The sequence below is a fragment of the Narcine bancroftii genome, chromosome 8, assembly GCF_036971445.1.
Source record: "Narcine bancroftii isolate sNarBan1 chromosome 8, sNarBan1.hap1, whole genome shotgun sequence".
NCBI lineage: Eukaryota > Metazoa > Chordata > Chondrichthyes > Torpediniformes > Narcinidae > Narcine > Narcine bancroftii.
In genome coordinates, this window is record NC_091476.1 from 24,864,167 (window position 1) to 24,882,801 (window position 18,635).

At 37.4% G+C, this 18,635-nt stretch overlaps 2 long non-coding RNA genes across 2 annotated transcripts in view; one reads left to right on the forward strand and one right to left on the reverse strand.

Annotated features, from left to right (window-relative positions):
* LOC138740508 (uncharacterized) overlaps window positions 1-18,635 on the reverse strand; it is a 155,429-nt gene that overhangs the window by 100,396 nt on the left and 36,398 nt on the right. The gene's annotated exons all lie outside the window — the stretch shown is intronic.
* On the forward strand, window positions 3,965-17,201 carry LOC138741685 (uncharacterized). The gene is made up of 3 exons (XR_011343660.1): window positions 3,965-4,124; window positions 15,379-15,780; window positions 16,477-17,201. It is a non-coding gene; the product is annotated as an uncharacterized lncRNA (long non-coding RNA).

Sequence of the window (18,635 nt, forward strand, 5' to 3'; positions counted from 1 at the left end):
GAATTCTATGAGCAATTATACCGAACTGAGAACGAAGGGAAAGAAGACAAAATAGTTGAGTTTCTAGCTAAAATTGAACTACTGACATTGCAAGAAGAGGAGCAAAACAAATTGATAGAACCATTTGAAATAAAGGAAATACAAGATATATTAAAAAAAGCTACCGAACAATAAAACACCTGGAGACTCCCAATAGAATTCTATAAAACATTTAAAGAGTTACTAATTCCTCCTCTCCTGGAAGTAATGAACAAGATAGAAGAAACACAAAACTTGCCAGATTCATGTAAAACAGCAATAATTACAGTAATACCAAAGAAGAAGAAAGATCCACTAATACCAGCATCATATAGACCAATATCTCTACTTAACTCAGATTATAAAATAGCAAAACTATTAGCAAACAGATTGGCTGACTGTGTACCAAAAATAGTAAAACTAGATCAAACTGGATTTATTAAGAAAAGATGAACAACAGACAATTTTTGTAAGTTTGTTAACTTAATCCGTGCAGTACAAGGAAATAAGACGCCAACAGTGGCTGTTGCTTTAGATGCAGAGAAAGCCTTTGACAGGGTAAAATGGAATTATTTATTCAAAGTATTACAGAGGTTCAACCTACCAGAGAAATATATTGGATTAAAGCATTATATAAGGGTCCAATGGCGAAGGTGACAGTAAATGGATATATATCAACCCAATTTAAATTAAGCAGGTCAACTAGGCAGGGATGTCCACTATCTCCTTCACTGAGAACCATTGGCAGAACTGATAAGAACGGAAAATAAAATAAAAGGGATAAAAATGAAAGAGAAGAAATATAAAATCAATCTATTTGCAGATGACATCATAGTATACTTAACAGAACCAGAATTATCAATAAAAGAATTGAATAAGAAATTGAAAGAATATGGAGAAATATCAGGTTACAAGATCAATGCAAATAAAAGTGAAGCGAAGCCAATGAATAATGTGGATTTTACAAAGTTTAAAAAAGAATCACCATTTAAATGGCAAACACAAGCAATCCGATACCTAGGTATTAGACTAGATAATAATCTAGGCCATCTATACAAATTAAATTTTCTGCCATTAATGAAGAAATTACAAGATGACTTAGAACATTGGAAAGATTTACCACTAATACTGATAGGAAGGGTAAATTGCATTAAAATGAATATCTTCCCAAAGATATAATACCTATTTCAATCGTTTCCAATTCCCTTAACAGAGAAATTCTTCAATGAGCTAAAGAAAATAATAAGGAAATTCTTATGGAAAAGGGGGAAATCGAGGATAGCACTAGATAAATTAACAGAATGGTACAAACAAGGTGGTTTGCAGCTACCAAACTTTAAGAATTATTATAGATCAGCACAATTAAGATATCTATCAGATTTTTATCAAACAAGGGAAAAACCAGATTGGTCCAAGATAGTGCTAGATAAAATAGGGGAGAAGGTACCTGAACATATACTTTATAAGTGGGATGAAAAACTGGTGCAATATAGAAGTTCACCAGTACTGCACCATCTGCTCAATGTTTGGAGGAAGATTCATGTAGAAAGGAAAAAACAAATTACCAACTACCAAAATTATTATTGACGCAAAATCAACTAATCCCTTTCACAACAAATAACCTTTCCTTTAGAGAATGGGAGAGAAAAGGGATCAAAAGAATAGAAAATTGTTTCTTGGGAAATAATTTATTATCATTTGAACAAATAACTCACGGAACAATGTTTGCATACCATCAACTGAAAACGTACTTAAAGGACAAATTGGGAAGCAGGTTGAGATTATCAGAAGGAAGCAGCTTTGAATATGTGATTACAGACACAATGATAATTAAAAGATTTATAACAAACATGTACATCAATCTGCAAGAGAAAGAAAAAGATGAAATAAGCTATAAACCCAAACAAAAGTGGGAACAAGATCTAAACATAAAGATAAAAAATGGAAAATGGGAAAAGCTATGCTCCGGAACTATGAGAAATACAATAAACACGAGGTTACGCATGATACAATATAATTGGTTACACAGGCTATTACTCCCCAAAAGTTAAATAAATGGGACCCAACAGTATCAGATAGTGTTTTCGCTGTAAGAAGGAAATGGGAACAGAACATGCATGTGAGAAAGTGAAAAAGTTTTGGGAAGATCTAAATCAGGTATTAAATAAAAATCACAAAAAGCAACATACCAAAAAATCCAGAGATCTTTCTTCTAAATAATATAAGTAAGGAATTAGGCCTCAAACTGCATGAAGCGCAAAAAAGATTTATTATGATAGCCTTAGCTGCAGCAAAAAAATGTATAATGTCAACTTGGAAATCAGAAGAGAGCCTGAGAGTACAGCAATGGTACATGGAAATGAATAAATGTATTCCATTGGAAAAAATAACATACAATTCAAAAAATAAAGTCACATTATTTGAACAAATTTTGGAACCGTACATGGAACACAACAGAGAGGGCCTACCGCGGACCTCCACCCCCTAAAATGATAGAATGAGAAGAAGATTAAATGAACTGACCCAGTGTGTAAAAGTAGATGACACAATTTTCTTGTTTATTTTCATTGTGTGATGACATTGTTTAATGGGTTTATTGTATATGTTGAACATTTACTGGGTTTGGAGGGGGGTGGGAAGGAGAGAGGGAAGGGAGGGGGGGAAAAGGGTAGAAAATGACACTGTGTATATTCAAGAGGGAAATGTTTGTGTGTATTTTGATTAGTGTGAAAAATAAAAAAAATTTTAAAAAGTGAGTTTGAAGTCTGCAATGCCACAGCAACTCAGAGATTAATATAATGGTGGAATACAATATTGTACAATATTTGTATTATCATTTTGCTGACTATCTATTTATGGTTAAAATCCAACATCCTTGGAAAACCCGTCAGTTCAAGGTGTCTGCAAGAATTCATTTTGACCAAAGAGCCTGCATGATCTCTTCATAAAATATTTGAATATGATGCAAATTCATCCTATTATTTGAAACCAATGCTTCAAGTGCACTGGGAGTTAGAAGAAAAATTGGTCTCAAATGTATTTTTTTTATATAAACAGAAAAAACAAACTGCATTGATGTTAGAACCCTGAGCAAACAATGAGTTGCTGGAGGAACTCAAAGAATCAGGCAGTATCCATGGGCAGAAAAGAGCAAGTCAACATTTTGGGTCAGAACACTTTTTGATGATAATGGGGATGATATTAAGTTTTTGAAAGGGGAAAGAAGATGGGAAGGGACCAAGAGGCGAAAGGGTATTGAACAGAAGGTGTGATAAGATGGAGAGACAGGTTGAGAGACACCACATGTTGATGTGCATCATCCCATTGCCTTCGTCTTATTTGTTTCATGATGTGATACATGTTGTGTTTTTTAAAAAGTCCACAAGAGATCCAATCTAGATGAGTGGAAAGCAAGATTGTTTATTATCCACACATTTCTTCCAATCTTTCTTCCTGCAGTGGTGTACCTCATCTCCAACAGTCACCTGTATTGTGAGGTTGGGGGTGACTTTGTTTCTCGAGTGGAACTAAAACACAGAACTAATGGGAAAACTGTTCAATCTGCTTCACTTCCGCTCCAGTACCAAGATCATCCCAAGCTCAGAAATCAGATGATGTCTTCATATGTGTACATTTGGGAACCAATCAATAATTCATCATTGACTTGTTCACTGAAACATGTGGAGAGTGATTGTTACATTCAAAGCTTGCAAAGTAAAGACCTTTTAGGCCTTTGGTGCACCACAGTGAAAATGGAACTAATTTCTTATCAGGATTCCGTTCCACTCTTGGTCACATCTGAGTAACTATGAAAATTGTTTTATTCCCAGTATATCGATTGTGTATGTAAGAAGTGTATAGTTGTGTTTAAAACACAACAGAAATTCATCTGTACTTGCTGTTCAATTTCATTAATATTCTAGGTATTCATTTGGATTTTTCAAGGGAGCAAGAAGAATCAATAAATCATAAGACTGACTTTGTAGTTCAGTTTAAGGTTCCATCAATCTTTATACCTAATTATCTGCACTTCAATGAGGGAATGACCAAGAAGGAAAAGTGAATAATTAAATCAAGATCTATTTTCTGAAAAATGCTTAATTCAGGTAATAAATTCCATGCTTTTTGGATTTGACTTTCATTACTAACTTAATTGAAAAACAATCTTTTGACCAAAAGAATAATTCTAATCAACTCACTTCCACATTTTTTGACATTTCTAATGTAAAATTATTTTTGACATCCTTATCTGACTTAATTGACATTATGAATATCTGTATGAATGCTTGGGTGGACAAATGGGCTGAATTTCCTATTTATGCTTCTAAAGGTTTATGTTTCCTGAATGTAGAATAACAGCTCAATGACAACCTGCAAGCTCCCAGCAAACAATCAGTGGTCCAATTTCCCTCTTCACATTTTCCTTTTAACCTTGCAACTTATTCTCTTTCACATGCTGATTAACTCCCTTTTGCTTCTTTTTGCCACTTAACTTCACTTTGAGGTAAGTTACAGTAGCCAGTTAATCTATCTGTATGACCTCAGGTGTTGTGCAGAAACTCTAGTACCCAGATATGGGGTGAATGTGTAAACTCCACACAGACAGCATTCAAGTTCAGAGTCAAACCCAGGACCTTGGAGCTCTGAGGCAGCAATGTAAATAGCTGTGCCACCATGTCATTATTATCATAAATAAGGTTTCAATCAAGACTAATGCATATCCAGATATCTTCTGCTTTGATCTCTTGTACTGAATTATTGTCCCACATAACATACACCAGGTTACATTGATGCACCCCTTAGACTAGGGCCATTGCACTTGATCAATTGAGCTGACTATTTTGGACAGACAAATTAACATACACAATGATACACCTTACCCATCTTATCAAGCACCAAGGATGGCATAAACAAACATGATAAAACAAAATTCTTACAAAATGCAACAAGGTTAAAGATTCAAAATAATAATAGTTTATGATTAAAAAAGGCAAATTATTAAAGCACTTACTAAAGCATTTGAACTCCCTACTACAGAAAGTTGTTGAGGCCAGTTCATTCAATGTATTCAAAAGAGAGCTGGGTCTGACCCTTATGGTTAAAGGTATCCAGGCGTATGGAGAGAAAGAAGGAATGGGGTACTGAGTTGCATGACCATATTGAATGGAAACAGTTCCATTATTGTCATGTAATACTACATTTTATAATGCAACGTACATGAAACTAACTTCATCTACCATAAGGAAGATAAAGAGACATCACTTTGTCTAGCACCCCTCACAGAAATGAGGCCCCAGCAAGGAACAAATTTGTAACCCTTGGTCTACAAGGCCTCATGGTAGTACAGGCACAAAGAGCTGAATGGTTTTCTTCTGCATCTATAATCTATGATTCTGATATTCTTAAACAACTTCTGGTGACTGCATTTGCATAGTTATGCAAATATGTTGTGAAGATGTGACAGTCGCTTTCTTCTCCAGTTTACCAAAGCTGTTGCAATTTTATGGTAGATGCTCATTAAACCAGCCAGAAAATATTTGGGCTTTAAAATCAGGTATAAGGTCATTTTTAATCACAGTTTAAAAAAAAAACTGACATTGGAGATTAGATTGTCATTTCTTGGAGTTTTAATTCTTATTGATTTAAAAATAATCCTTTTTTATTCTTCATATATTTTTCTATACATAATTTGCAATTGAGTTAAATATTATAAATTATACTCTTCCTAGCTTTAATTCTCTTTTGCTTTGAAGGATTATTTATTCTGAGCAGGATATTCTATTAATGCATTTAAAATGAATAGAGTAGATCAGGGTGGGGGGGGGGGGGTGGAGTTGGTTAGAAACAAATAAATCAGCAAACTGATGTAAAATCAATCAGCTTGGAGGGACCATAGATGTCTATCACTTTATTTGGTTTGATAGTGGCAAAAAAAAACTTCTTGATGTAGATCTGTTAATTGCCAGATAGATGAACACTGTGCCCTGATTTCACAATGTTGCTGCTGTGTGTTTGCTCCAATTAGCATATAACAAGTAATTGCCGAATGTTTGAGATTTATAAATAGCACTTTAATGGTTGGTGTAGAATTTGGCAGAGTATCTGATTATCAAGCTCTCCCCAGTCTCTCTCAACATGTGTCATACACACTTAGTCCCTACTTGATCACAGACATTCCTTTCTTTTTCTCTGCCTCTCCCTCTTCTCCACAGCTTATATGTTGGATACCAGACCTTAATTCTGATTAATGGTCTTTGACCTGAAATATTAAGTCGTTCCCTCTCCACAGAGGCTGCCTGACCTTCTGTGTATCTGCACCATTTCCTGTTGTTATTTCTTTCTTTGGCTTGGCTTCGCGGACGAAGATTTATGGAGGGGGTAAAAAGTCCACGTCAGCTGCAGGCTCGTTTGTGGCTGACAAGTCCGATGCGGGACAGGCAGACACGATTGCAGCGGTTGCAAGGGAAAATTGGTTGGTTGGGGTTGGGTGTTGGGTTTTTCCTCCTTTGCCTTTTGTCAGTGAGGTGGGCTCTGCGGTCTTCTTCAAAGGAGGTTGCTGCCCGCCAAACTGTGAGGCGCCAAGATGCACGGTTTGAGGCGTTATCAGCCCACTGGCGGTGGTCAATGTGGCAGGCACCAAGAGATTTCTTTAGGCAGTCCTTGTACCTTTTCTTTGGTGCACCTCTGTCACGGTGGCCAGTGGAGAGCTCGCCATATAATACGATCTTGGGAAGGCGATGGTCCTCCATTCTGGAGACGTGACCCATCCAGCGCAGCTGGATCTTCAGCAGCGTGGACTCGATGCTGTCGACCTCTGCCATCTCGAGTACTTCGACGTTAGGGGTGTAAGCGCTCCAATGGATGTTGAGGATGGAGCGGAGACAACACTGGTGGAAGCGTTCTAGGAGCTGTAGGTGGTGCCGGTAGAGGACCCATGATTCGGAGCCGAACAGGAGTGTGGGTATGACAACGGCTCTGTATACGCTTATCTTTGTGAGGTTTTTCAGTTGGTTGTTTTTCCAGACTCTTTTGTGTAGTCTTCCAAAGGCGCTATTTGCCTTGGCGAGTCTGTTGTCTATCTCATTGTCGATCCTTGCATCTGATGAAATGGTGCAGCCGAGATAGGTAAACTGGTTGACCGTTTTGAGTTTTGTGTGCCCGATGGAGATGTGGGGGGGCTGGTAGTCATGGTGGGGAGCTGGCTGATGGAGGACCTCAGTTTTCTTCAGGCTGACTTCCAGGCCAAACATTTTGGCAGTTTCCGCAAAGCAGGACGTCAAGCGCTGAAGAGCTGGCTCTGAATGGGCAACTAAAGCGGCATCATCTGCAAAGAGTAGTTCACGGACAAGTTTCTCTTGTGTCTTGGTGTGAGCTTGCAGGCGCCTCAGGTTGAAGAGACTGCCATCCGTGCGGTACCGGATGTAAACAGCGTCTTCATTGTTGGGGTCTTTCATGGCTTGGTTCAGCATCATGCTGAAGAAGATTGAAAAGAGGGTTGGTGCGAGAACACAGCCTTGCTTCACGCCATTGTTAATGGAGAAGGGTTCAGAGAGCTCATTGCTGTATCTGACCTGACCTTGTTGGTTTTCGTGCAGTTGGATAATCATGTTGAGGAACTTTGGGGGGCATCCGATGCGCTCTAGTATTTGCCAAAGCCCTTTCCTGCTCACGGTGTCGAAGGCTTTGGTGAGGTCAACAAAGGTGATGTAGAGTCCTTTGTTTTGTTCTCTGCACTTTTCTTGGAGCTGTCTGAGGGCAAAGACCATGTCAGTGGTTCCTCTGTTTGCGCGAAAGCCGCACTGTGATTCTGGGAGAATATTCTCGGCGACACTAGGTATTATTCTATTTAGTAGAATCCTAGCGAAGATTTTGCCTGCAATGGAGAGCAACGTGATTCCCCTGTAGTTTGAGCAGTCTGATTTCTCGCCTTTGTTTTTGTACAGGGTGATGATGGTGGCATTATTTACATATACACATTTTAGATATTGGAATTATGTTGTGTCACTGGTACTCTTCCTCAACAAACACTTTTTGTAGAAAATCATTGTTGATAAATTCCTTCTCACAAAGATGATTTAAAAAGTGCTCTTCTTTTGAGAATATGTTTTAACTGGACTATGGACATTTCTTGATCTTGGGGCTTGATGAGAAGTTTGACTCAACTCTCCCTCAGGATTTCCTTCAATACTTAAAACACAAGCCAAGATGTTAGATGACACAGTGCTAGGTTTGAGATGATTCATGTTCAAACATTAATTTTACCTTGAGTTGATCTTGTTTGCAATGATTTCCAGATGAAATCAAACTTTGCAAAATTGGACTCTGCAGTTAGCCACAAACACACAACTGGTAATGTTTTTATTTCTATAACTTACATTTCCTTGAAAATTGAGTTCAAACCTCCACACAGCAAACATCGTTGATTAGTTTTACCCAAATGAAGAGTATATTGTGTTCATTTACTGCTTCTCTCTCCATATAAAAGACACCCTACTGACATTGGAAAACTTGGAAATTATTGCAAGTTGCTCAAGTGACTTCTAAAGACAACCGTGTACATAAATTGTCAGGGAGTTCTTTATTTTAGTGTTTTCCTGAGATATGGACCACACCAGTGCCTTAAGTGAAGACATTTCTATATCCAAGGTTGACTATACAGGGAAGATAAAGACCCAAGGGATAGCAATCACAGCTATAAGCATCCATGAAGAGTCTACTCTTTGGGAGGGTGCAGAGATACCACAGATTATCTAGACATTTGAGATGTCCCAAGAGATCAGTTCAGTGTCATATTTTTCAGCATTATGCAATGAAAATAAGTTTTTCTTCTAGGTCTTTTTAAATTATTAGGGAAAAAATGAAGAGTGGTTTCTGTTCATCAAATATTCACACAACCTCTTTAATTTTCATAAAGGATCCATGGTGCACTCCCCTTGTGATTCTCCATTTGACTGCAACTGTGATATTTATCTACCCTTTTAAATATATTATCATTTTTTTTCTTTTCTGGTGCATTGGTTAATTTATACTTTTGTGTGTTTTATGTATTGATGTGGTTGCAGTAAGAATTACATTGCACCTGTAAACAGTGCATGTATATGAACTCCCATCATCTCTCCTTTCAGATTTTGAAAAAACTGCAACATTTGAAGGGAAATAATCTACCTTTTAAGGTATTTTCAGCCTTTTATTAACTGGCCTCTGAAAGACAGAAGCCCTTTAGACCATTCTCAGTCTGGATATGAACAAGAAAGTAGATACTATGGTGAGCCCTGGTTCAGAACAAAGGAGAACCTTGAATAATGCATTGTGTTAAACACTGAGTCATATATTTTCTTCAGTTGATAGCATCTGCTGGTGGCAAATGAAAGTGACATTTATAACCTTTATAGTTATGTAACTGTCAGTATTAAAATAGGTCATTATCTATTCTATTTATTGTAAAATGATAAGTTGAAATTTAAAAAATGTCTCAGGAGTAAAGGATCTAAGGTAAATTAATAATACTGTTTAAGACAATGATGAATTTATCATTTTTAATTCAGCAATTATGTCAAAACTTGGCAAAGAGCAAAGTTGGCATTTATGATCTAATGCAGTGGTTTTCAAACTGTCCCCACCCCTCCAAACTCACATACCACTTTAAGCAATCCCTATGCCATAAATGCTCTGTGATTAGTAAGGGATCACTTAAGGTGGTATGTGAGTGGAAAGTTTGAAAACCACTCTTTTAATCATCCCTAATTGATTCGTTATGTGCACGGTTTCATAACTCCAAAGGAAATGAGCCAATGACAATTTTTCTCAAGCAAAATATTTCAGTAACAATTGGATCAAGAGCAGTGGTTGTCAACCTTCCCCTCCCACTCGCATACCACCTTTAGCAATCCCTTACTAATCACACAGCACTTATGGCATAGGGATTACTTAAAGTGGGATACGAGTGGAAAGAAAAAGGTTGAGAACCATTGCTTTAGGATGTTTGTCCTCAGTTACATTTCCAAGTGCTTTTACTACAATTGCAGATTTGTGTTTCACTCATTTGCTCAGACCCTGTTCTAATGAGTGGGATAATGAGGGTTGTATGATTATCATAGCAGTTAGCATGGCTCTATTACAGTCCCAGTGAATCGGACACAGACAGTAAGAACTTTGTATGATCTCCTTGTGAACTGCGTGGGTTTTCCCAGGTTCTCCACTTTCCTCCCACTCTCCAAAAATGTATGGGATTGAATGTTAATTGAGTGAAAGTGGGTGGCACAGATTTCAATAGCCAGAATTGGCTTCCACCGTGTTGTTAATAATTTTTAAAAAATGTTAAATATTGCTTGTTATGAGGGGAAACTACACCAAGTTCAGAGGTTAACACTGAGTGGAACACTGCAGAGATAGGAGGCAAGAAGTTGGTACATAACTGAATCCAAATATTTTTTTTTAAACTTCTGGGGAACTCAATGAACATGTGACAGTGTATCTAGAGGTAGTTTGGGAGGAATTGTTAGAGCAGCTTGCACACACACATTGTAAAACAGAATATTTGCAGGACTTTTTACAGGAGGCAATAAAGTATCGACAACAGCTTGCCTGGGAGAGCATGTGATCTTTGCAGGCAGAAGAGAAGAGTTTTACTCTCAGAGAGGGAGGGTATAAAACAGAGAAGAGAGACAAAAATCCATTCCAGAAGGACAAGCTGGCAAACTTTGGAAGGCTACCTGGTCAAACGAGAAGACTGGCAGTGTGAAAGGTGACCTGAAAGAAAGAGGATCATCTGGAGAACCCTGAAGGGGGCAAATTTTGTCAGGAAGACTGATTGAGAATGGATCATTTGGGAATGTCCTGGAAAAGGAATCTCACTGAAAACCAGCAAGAACCCTCCTGAGTGGTTACCATTTGCCTGTTACTTTGTTAATGCTAACTCTGTGCACAGTATAAGAATTTGCCTGCAGCCAGTGAGATTGGATTGTGATCCAAAGAACTTTTCTAATCATAAATATACATTGCACATACCTGTGCTTAGTATTAGAGGGGGGAATTAAGTAGTTAGGTAGGTTAAGTAACAAGTTAAAAGTTCAATTTGGTTTTCTTATTGTTAGGTCTGCTTTGTTCGAGAATGAGTGAGTCAGACACCAGACTGAGTCGAAATCAAGGTTCTTTATTACCGGATTGTAACACTTGCAACTAACAGTGTTAGTTGGAGAAGGCGCATTCTCCCGATATCAGCAAGTGGTGTTTTTTTTATACCTCAGGACACGCACTTAGTAAATTATCATACCATTACATTGTCCAATGAATAAGCTGTTGCTACCCTTCTCTGTTAGTCTGCTGCACATCATCTTGTTATTGCCACACTTATCTTGAGCGTACAAGGTCACACCTGCATCCTGTTACTCCTTAGTACTGGGTGACTCCTTCTCTGGTCCCAACTCATGATGTTTTTACCTTACATTATTCAAATATAATTAAAAACTACTTTTGTTTAAGTAACCCTGTGTTGTGGTGCATATCTATTGCTGCTGGTTTTGGGGGTCCTCTGGATTAGAATTTTTTTTCTTTATGTAATGAAACAGAGTTCTATGAAAGAGGAAGACAATCGGGAGACTTGCAGTAAATGAATACAAAATATTAGAAGTTGAAACACTGAAAATACATATGGAACAAAATGATGGTCATTCATTTGAACACCATTACAGATAAGCACTTGGGCACAATTTAGAGATATGCATTTATGGAATAGATTGGGAAAAACACATTCAGCATGCTTTGGCTTCGAAGTTATAATGTACCATCCTGATATTAACAAGCATTGAAAAACTATTTTGTGATCTATCAGTTAAGGATCTCTTGGCCTGAAGTTTCCATAATGTATTTTATGCTGCTTCAAGGACAGAAAAGCTGTAAACAAAATCTAATGCAATATCCCCTTGAAAATGAAAATTGAATTATTCAGTCTGGTTTCAATAAAACAATGGAGGAAGAAATTTGAAAGGTGCTTTTAACAAGTTTATTCTATTCCTTAGTAACTAGTACCTCAATTTAAGGCAGTTCTTGGAATTTCTTTGCAAGTTACTTATTGCATCTGGATCTAGTCTGTTTCTTCACTATCAGGTAATTATTAGCAAGATCAACAAAAAAAATCATTCATTCTCTTAAATCCCCTGTTCAATTATTTTGTGGCTAGTCTATTCATCAACTCATCATTCTGTCAAATCTCTGGATCTTCTAAATAATCTACCAATTTCATGGATACTGGTCCTAATTGTCCTGCACCCACTACCTTTTTAAAAAAAGTATTTCCAGATGTCTGTAAGTCTTTATATTTTGTAAACTTTTCTGGTTCTTCCCCTTATGACCCAACCACTACTTATAACAATGTCTTCTTATTTCTGAACTCTCGTCAGAGAAATCATTTACTTTGTGTACTTTCATGCATTAAACACTTTAGTCAGATCATTCTTAACTGAACATACTCCAGAGAATATGAGCCCAACCTCTTGTGATTTATTTTCATTATTGAATTTTCTAAAGTTCAGTGATATTTAGTGTTATCCATGCAGGAACCATTTCAGGTATGTACCCAGAGTTAAACGTGGAGGCAATTTGAAATGAAATGTGGCTGACTTTCTTATAAAAAAGAAGACAATTTAATACAATCAGTAAAATTTAGTCCTTCTAGCAATGAAGTACAACATTCCACTGGCCTTCTTGATGACCTGTTACACCTACAACCCAACCTTTTGTATTCATGCACCAGCTCTCCCATGTCCCTTTGTACAACAGCTGGCTGCAAGCCTTCACTATTTAAATAATAAACTGATATTACATTTTTCCTTCCGAAGCAAATGACATCACATTTACCAATATTGTACCTTATCTGCTAAACCCTGGCAATTCATTTAACTCATTTATATCTATGTGTAGACTTTAAATATTCTCTGCAGAGAGTTATTTGGAATGGACAATAACATATTCACATCTGTGACCAAATAAAAATGACACTGCAATACCAGCCACATGATTGTATTTGAGGCAGGCCAGAAAGGAATGGGCTGATGTTGAATATCACAGGTTTAGGGGAAGGGTTCGGTGATATGCCTTGGGACATAGATCTATGGTGGAGAAACCAAATCAAACCAAGCAGTTGTAAATGGCAAGTTGACCTTTTCTCAGAGGATTTTGTCATGGTCTCTTACTCAGAGACTGATGTATTGCAGGAAAGGATACATTTATTGCAAGTTTTCCTCCGACAACCCCCCCCCATCATTATTTTCTCTTTGCATGGCAAGCAAAGATCACAAGTGACAATCTAGGATGGATTGAAAAAGGTTGTTATTCATTTCAAGGTAGTGAAGAAAAGTATTACAATTCCAGTGTTAAATGGCAATTTTTTTTCTTTCTGTTTCAATAATTCCCCAGAGGTTACATTTTGTAGGCAATCTTGGGTAACAATTAACATAGAAGAAAGAGTTTTGCATTTAACTATGATGTTTGGGAAACAAAAATCCTCAATTCATTTTCTTTGAAATAAGTTCAGAGTAACATAAAAAAATTATATTGGCAGCATGTCACAGAAATTAAAGTGAAAGGGTGGAAACTTGTGACAGTGTCGACGGTGTCGACCAGGGGTGTCAAACTCATTCAGAGGGCCAAAATTAAAAACTTGGACTAAGTTGTGGGCCAAATTAAATATTTATTGAAAATTTTTAACAAGATCTGCATGTTTTCTCTTCTTTCAACATATGTAATGTTAAACTTTTTTTTATTAAAATAAATGTTTAATAATAGTTTTGGTTAAACTCTTTCCAGAAGAAGCATTAACAAATGAGAAATAAAATATTCAATAAATAATATTTCTCTATAGCCTTTAAGCTCCTTTTAAATGTATTTTTTTCCCACAAGCCAACAAGTCAAAAAAATAACAACTTGCTTCAATGACAAACAGGTTTGTCTTTTAAAATGATGAACATATAGTCTGTCTCCCACCTGTCTTGAAAGGTCCTGTTTTCTGTCTTTCATTTGGCCATTTTTCGTAAGGGGTTTATTACATGTGAGTTGGGCGACCGGTCACAGATGTTAATGAAAGTAAAGAGAGGAGGTGGGGGCGATTAGCGGGCTGATTTGTAGTATTAGCTGTGCATGCACTATACTGGTGCGGCGGACAGCAGGCCAGCTCTAATACATATTTGATATGATCTTGCGGGCCAAATATAATTATATCACGGGCCAAATTTGGCCCGCGGTCCTGAGTTTGACATGTATGGTATAGACCGTATAGACCGTATAGACTATATAGACCGTATAGACCGTAATACACTTTCTGGAAACTAAATGTGGACAGTTGCACAGGAAACCAGAGAAGAACCACCTAACAGATTTAAGTGGAATAATAATTTCACTGACAAGATTTAAAACTTAATGGAACAATGGAAGTTTTTTTTTAAACTCTAACTTTCATACTAGATGAATAAATCTCTGGTGTTGTATATTCCTGTAAATGAAATGTTTATACTGATCCTACCTAAAAGAAATTAAAGTTATTTATGAATCCCAATATTCAGTCATCATGCAAGTTGCGATGCATTTAAATACTTCAGAAGCAATTACTTTAGAAGTAAATTAGAATAATTTCACTCTAACCTTGAGAGCTTTAATACCTGACATTAAGTGAATGAATAAATGCAAAACAAATGACAACACTGAACACTGCATCCTTGATTACTAATTACTCCAGCTCATGATGTTCTGGGTTATCAAAAGATTCTAACTGTATCCTGACTATGCCTTTCATAATTTAATAATCTTCTATCCAGTCACCCCTCCGTCTCCTATGCACCAGAGAAAACAATCCAAATTTGGCCAACTTCTCCTTATACATTCAACAAACTGGCAAACCTCTTCTATACCTTTTCCAAAGCATCCACATAATACCTGTAATGGCGAACCAGAATGATACACAATGCTCTATATGCTGTCTAACCAAAGTTTTATAATGCTGCAACACAACTCCTTGCTTTTAGATTTAGTCAATGAAGGCAAGCAAGCCACACATCATCTTTACCACTATCTGTTTGCATGACTATTTCCAGGGAGTTTAATCCTCATCTTGATGAAGGGCTCAAGCCCAAAACATTGGTTATGTCTCTTTATCTTTGCTATATAAAGTAGACTGTTCGACCTGCTGAATTACTCCAGCATTGTGTTTTTATTTCAGTCAAGGAAGGAGTCTGCAGACTTGTGTTTTACTACTTGGACACCCCTCCTCTCCTCCCCCCCCCCCCACCACCCCCACCACCATGATCCCTCTGCACATCAATGCTGTTCAGAATCCCATCATTTACTAAAAATGTTCCCTTTTCATTTCAGATCCCATAGTGCAACGCCTTATACTTGTCTGGATTACAAGCAAATAGCTGAGAAATTAAACAAATATTTTTGTGAAGACAGAGAAAGCAGGTGCTGGAATATGGAGTAAAAACATTTTGCTGAAGGAACTCGATGGATTACACAGTTCAACATTTTGCTGAAGGAACTCGATGGATTACACAGTTCAACATTTGCTGAAGGAACTCGATGGATTACGCAGTTCAACATTTAGCTGAAAGAACTCGATGGATTACGCAGTTCAGTGAAGGGAAAGGAATTGTTGATATCAAAATCCTTCAAGACAATATTTTGGTGTCAACCAACAAGGAAAAGATACAGAAAAAAATGAAAACTACGTGTCTAAAATATTTGAAGAGCTCAAAGAAATCGACTCACCAAAAAGTTAGTATTGGACTGAAAACTAATAAATACCCATGATCTGATAACCCGCAACTTAAGGTTTGAAGAGGTGATAATGCAAGTATTTGCTGCAATGGTTATTATCTTCCATAATTTCATGGATTCTAGAGTGGTATCCATTGATGGATATTGCAAATGCAATGCAACTATTTAATATAAGTGGAGAGAAAGTATAGTTCTACAGGTCTATTAGTCAGTAACAGCTGGAAGATGTTATAATCAATGTGATGTAGAGACAATAATAAGATTGGAAAGGAATTATTCCCCTTTCATTAATCAAATGTTTGTTTGGCAAAATATTTAAAAATCTGCAGAAGATGGAAAACAGTTTCACTTTTAACCCATGTCATTGAACTTCATAAATATGTCACAATTTCTGTAATAGTAAATCTTCTAGACCTTGAAATTATACTGAGATTTCTACTCAAGTAGATAGGCTTGTCCCCAAGAAATAAGCAAGTGGAATATGTGGGTATACCTGGGGACCATAGCAGTGTCTGAGTGATCAGGTTTCAGATTTATTGTCAGTACATTTGTGACATCACATACAACCCTGAGATTCTTTTACCAGTTATCATCACTAAGCACAAAATATGAAGGGAAAGTGAAAGATCAGGATTTGGCGACCTTATACCTGAGCTATAAATAAACACTGAATGATTTGTTTTTTTTCCCCAGAGTCATACAACACAGACAGAGGCCCATTGACCCATCGTCCATGCTGACCATGAAGAACCTAGTTATACTACTTCAAAACTGTTTTGCTGCCAGAGTTGCTGTAATGGCAGCCCTGCTACTTGTGTGGACCCAAGAGAGTGGAAGCTCAGCATTGCCCTGAAGGGTTCAACTGCTCAGTCCTAATACCAGCAGCTCCATTCAGGCATTAAATGGTATTAAATGTTAGAGGAGCCGATGATGTTTTGAAACTAAAATACTGCAATCACAGGTCTGTGCCCAAGATGGCAGCACCTGTTCTCAGCAACAGCCATGAGGGGCTGCAGGCACTATGGAGAAGCGGTCTGGCATAGGGGGAATGGGGGAGAACATCCACTGTTGAGAATGAGAAACAGAAGAGATGACCCTACAGGATGGTGATTGCAGCGGCAGACTAGCGTGGGGCTCATCGGCTGAGGGACCAACACAGGCTTCAGGTGATTTGTGGGTCGGAGAACCTGCACAGGCTAGAGGCTGGCTCATAGGAAGCAGGTATCAAAGCCAGGATTTCAGAGGGTACTGAGGGCAAGAAGGGCTCCTGAAAGCTGAACGCTTCCTGCTGCTGTTGGAAGTTTGGATCTGGAGCTCTGGTTGCTGATGGATCAAACAGGAGTCTTGCAGCTGCATTGACTGTGGGAAATTCATAGACATGCAGTGACTCTGAAGGGACTCTTTTTTGCTTATGTTTCTCTCGTACCATAATGGTACGAGATGGCAATTTTATGAAATATTACATGTTCTGTACGACTACATAACAATAAAGTAATCTTGAATATGGTCTGAAGCCTTGTATGCATTTGCAATTTGCGCTCATCCAGATATTCTTTAAATGTTGAATTAGAAGGATGCATGCATTCGACAGTAATACCATATGCCATAATTTCAATTCCAAATTAGCCCAACCATTTCTGTGCAGAGAAAGAGACAAGCTTAGCATATGGATAATCAAACATCGCTCCTACTCTTTGTCGCAGATTCTGTCTAAAGTCTTAGATTCCATTAAATCTGGGTAATACTGGATGATGAATCCTAGCATAAAAAATTTACCCCTTTTTACAGACTCTATCACATCTGACATTCTACTCAAAAACAATTTCTCATACAATATTTATCAGGAATTTGAAATTTCTATCAACATTTCTCCCTGCTCCCATTATGTTGAAACACATCATGTCAGAATTTATCTCTTTATGAAATGAGGAAAAACTGTGCAACATCTGGAATAAAAAATACAGATTCCCTCAATAACATAGCTTCTCCATCTCTTTTCAGTGTATTTTTTTTAAAGATTGAGGTATTTAAAAAAAGCTTAGACAACAGAATTGTAATGATGCAAAATGTCATATCTGAAATAAGTAGAAATCTTAGTTGTATCATTATGAGAGACACAGACATCAGTTCCAGAGGGACAAGCTGGCAAGATGTGATAGACGACCTGGTCAAAGGAGAGGACTGGCTATTCAGTGTTTCCCTTGGAATAGGTGAAACAGAAAGGAACTCTGTGGTGACCTGAAAGAAAGAGGTTATCATCTGGAGAACCCTGAAGGGAGCAAATTTTGTCAGCAAGACACTGGAATGGCTGGTTAAAAAGGAATCAGTTGTGAATCTCCTGGAACAAGAAAAACTCTCTCTCTGAGAACCAACAAGAACCCTTTTGAGTGGTAACCATTTACCTGTTAAGCACCAAAGCCTGGTGAACTTTATTGGTGTCAACTTGTGTGCACAGTATAAGCATTGCCTAGAACCAGTGAGATTGGACTGTGAACCAAAGAACTTTGCTTACACACATTACACACACATGCGCCTAGCATTAGAAGGGGGTTGAGTAGATTAAGTAAGTCAATAGAGATAAGTTAAAGTTTGATTCCATTTTCATGTTCAAAGATAATTAAAAGCAACTTTTGTTTAAGTAATCCTTTGTCATGGTTAATATCTATTGCTGCTGGGTTTTGGGGTCCTCTGGACTCGTAATATTTTATGGGGGATCGTCCTTTCAGATTGAAAATTGGTTTTTGTGATTTATTAGTTAATTGGAGTTTTTTTCAAGCTAATTGAAAGCTTGTGTGTGGAAAAACAGCAGCAATGGAGGTTGAAACATTTTTGTTACAATCATCACCTGCAGA